Source organism: Arachis ipaensis, chromosome B6 (assembly GCF_059453495.1).
Source record: "Arachis ipaensis isolate K30076 ecotype BB chromosome B6, ASM5945349v1, whole genome shotgun sequence".
NCBI lineage: Eukaryota > Viridiplantae > Streptophyta > Magnoliopsida > Fabales > Fabaceae > Arachis > Arachis ipaensis.
The window spans coordinates 94,948,360-94,951,530 of record NC_142441.1 but is presented as its reverse complement, the minus strand read 5'-3'; the positions used below and the strand labels follow the sequence as shown (position 1 = coordinate 94,951,530).

The window sequence follows — 3,171 nt, the reverse complement described above, 5'->3', positions numbered from 1 at the left end:
ATCATCACTTAATGAGAGTGATTGGTTCGGTCTTCAAGGGTCTTCTTTCTCCAATGTTGCATGGCAGCGTTTCCCCATGCGTTCCCTCTTGAGACATGTGTGTAGTGCTCTTCATTAAGTGGCGAAATCTCCCCCATTTAATTGTCCAATCAATCCCTTTTCATGCTTCTTTTCCTTTCCTGTAAAGATTTAAAATAAGGAAATTAATATCATAAAAATCAAATTCTACGGCTAGAATAAAAGGGAAGAAAGGATTTGATTGTTTATTTATGAATTCCAACTAACTAACTAACTATTGGTGGGTCCTTATATGCATTTTGGTGGCACCATGGGGTAACACCAAACTTAGTTTGAAGCAATGTGATGAAAAGTTTTGTTCAAAGCTCCCAAGACGAGCATGCATCTTGGTTTGCTTTGAACACCAAACTTGTTCTTCACTATATACTGCATGATAAAGATTTCACCAAGTGTTTGTCAAGTTTGGGTTGAAATTCATAAACATTGATTTATTCATTATTTTAAAAACATATAAAACATGGGTTGCCTCCCATGAAGCGCTTCTTTAGCGTCACTAGCTTGACGTTTTTCCTTCATCAGGGTGGTTGGTAGTGCTTAAAGTCCTCCCCTCTTGTTGTGGACTTATATCCATTGGTTGGATCAATGATCTCCACATGTTCCAGGGAAAGAACTCTGTTGATAGTGAAGACCTTGGGTAACTGAGATGGTACAGTGGGGAGATTAGGGGGAATATCTGGGAAGTAAGCTGAGACAACTCTATCCCTTGGAGAGAAGTCTTCCGTAAGGATCTTCTTGTTCCTCCATCTCCTTGGTACCTTCTTCTTTGTTTCTTTTGAAGTTGCCTTCCCTTTGGTGACCTCTTTTTTCCAAGGAGTTGTGATGCTGTCTTCACCTGCCTCTAGAGGTTTAGGTTCCTCCAACTTTTCCTTGAGCTGTGGCAATTGCCGTTTTCCTTGTTTATCTATTAAGGGGATCTCAGAATGAACTGGCTGTGCTTCAGTGCTTGTTTCCTCCTTCAGTGTCTCATTATCATTTGTGCTGAGTTCCTTGTCCTCTTGATCTGTTTCTTGTGAGAGTTTGAAAATATTGAAGCTGAGTCGTTCATCATGGATTCTCAATATTAGTTTCCCTTTCTCTACATCGATAAGTGCTCTGGCTGTAGCTAAGAATGGTCTTCCCAATATGATTGGGTGAGTGTGACTCTCTTCCATGTCCAGGATGACAAAGTCTGTTGGGAGAAAGTATTTCCCAACCTTTAGCAACACATTTTCCACCACTCCTATTACTTGCTTTTGAGTTTTGTCAGCCAGTCTGATGATTACATCTGTGGGCATTATCTCATTGATCTGTAGCCTCTTCAACAGGGATAAGGGCAGTAAGTTGATGCTGGCCCCCAAATCACATAGTGCTCTATCGAACATAGTTTAACCTATGGCACAAGGGATGTGAAAACTCCCTGAGTCTCTTCTTTTTGTAGGCAACTCAGGTTGAATAAGGGCACTACATTCCTTGTTCATCACTATAGTCTGGCCTCCTTTGAGTGAGCTTTTCCTGGGAAGAAGTTCCTTCATATACTTGATGAATGCAGGCATTTATTGAATTGCCTTGATGAATGGTATGTTTACATGCAGAGATGCAAACAAGTCTAGGAACCTTGAGTATATTCTCTTTCCCACAGCACCATTGAGCAGTTGAGGGAAGGGAGCATAGAGCTTCAGCAGCTCTTGTTGTGAGATTTCTGGTTCTTGGTGATCTCTATCCTCCTTCTTTGTTGAGTTATCTTCAGGTTGTTTGCGAAGTTTGCCTTGCTTGTCTTCAGTCTCTTGATCACTCGTAGTGACCATTTTGCAATCTTCCCATCTTACTTTCTTTGCTTCTCCTTTGGGGTTTTTCTCCGTGTCACTTGGGAAGCTATCAGTAGGTTTGGGAATCTTCTCAGCTAAATATCCCACCTGGAATTCTAACTTCCTAATGGTCTCTCCCTGGTTCTTAATATTGGCTCGCACCTCTTCTTTGAACACCTTATTTTCTTGAATCTCTTGGCATATTCCTTCAAGTAAGGCTTCAATCTTAGAGAGCTTGTCATCAAGTGATGAGTGATTCAGAGCAAATGTACTGTTTTGGTTTTGATAAGCATGCGGAGAAGTGTTGTTGTGAGGGTGTTGAGATGTCCTCTGTGTGAATTGCTGGTGAGCTGCATTGTTGTTGGAGTTGTAATGTCTCTGGTCTTGGTTTTTCTCTTGCTCACTTCCCCACCCAAAGTTTGGGTGGTTTCTCCATCCAGGGTTGTAGGTCTTAGAGTATGGATCATAGTTTTTCCTTGGTGAATTCCCAATCTAGTTGGCTTGCTCCTGACTCCCCTCTACTTCTTCATTCACTCCTTCTTGGGTTGTTGATGAAGTGGAGATTGCTGCTACTTGGTTCATCTCCATCTTCTTGGTGAGGTCAGCCAGCTGCTGGGTAATGAGCTTGTTTTGGGCTAACAGAGCATCTACATTATTTAGCTCCATTACTCCTCTTGTGTTCCCTCTTCCGGAAGCATAGAAGTAGTCGTTCTCTGCTACTGTTTCAATAACATCTATGGCTTCCTCAATAGTCTTCTTCTTGTTCAAAGATCCTCCGGATGAATGGTCTACGGCCTTCTTTGACTCATAAGAGAGCCCTTCATAGAAAATGTGCAGCTGCACCCATTCGTTGAACATGTCAGGTGGACACCTCCTTGTTAAGTCCTTGAACCTCTCCCATGCTTCATATAGAGTCTCACCATCTTGTTGCCTGAAAGTTTGGACCTCAGCTCTCAGCCTATTGATTCGTTGAAGAGGGTAAAATCTTGCTAAGAATTTGTTCACCACGTCTTCCCAAGTTGTCAAGCTTTCCCTTGGGAAAGATTCCAGCCACTTGGCTGCTTTGTCCCTAAGTGAGAATGGAAACAAGAGCAGTCTATAGGTATCAGGATGAACACCATTAGACTTCACTGTGTCACATATTCTCAGGAAGGTGGTCAAATATTGATTGGGGTCTTCTTGAACACCTCCTCCAAACGAACAGTTGTTCTGAACAAGGGTGATGAGCTGTGGTTTAAGTTCAAAGTTGTTGGCATGGATTGTTGGCTTTTGGATTCTACTTCCACAATTGCCTGGGTTTGGATTGATG

General features: G+C 42.2%; 1 non-coding gene across 1 annotated transcript; it reads left to right on the top strand.

Moving 5' to 3' along the window:
- The first annotated feature begins 2,718 nt into the window (after positions 1–2,718).
- LOC148561852 (small nucleolar RNA R71) lies at positions 2,719–2,822 on the top strand. The gene has a single exon (XR_015886582.1). It is a non-coding gene; the product is annotated as a small nucleolar RNA R71 (small nucleolar RNA).
- Positions 2,823–3,171: the final 349 nt, after the last annotated feature.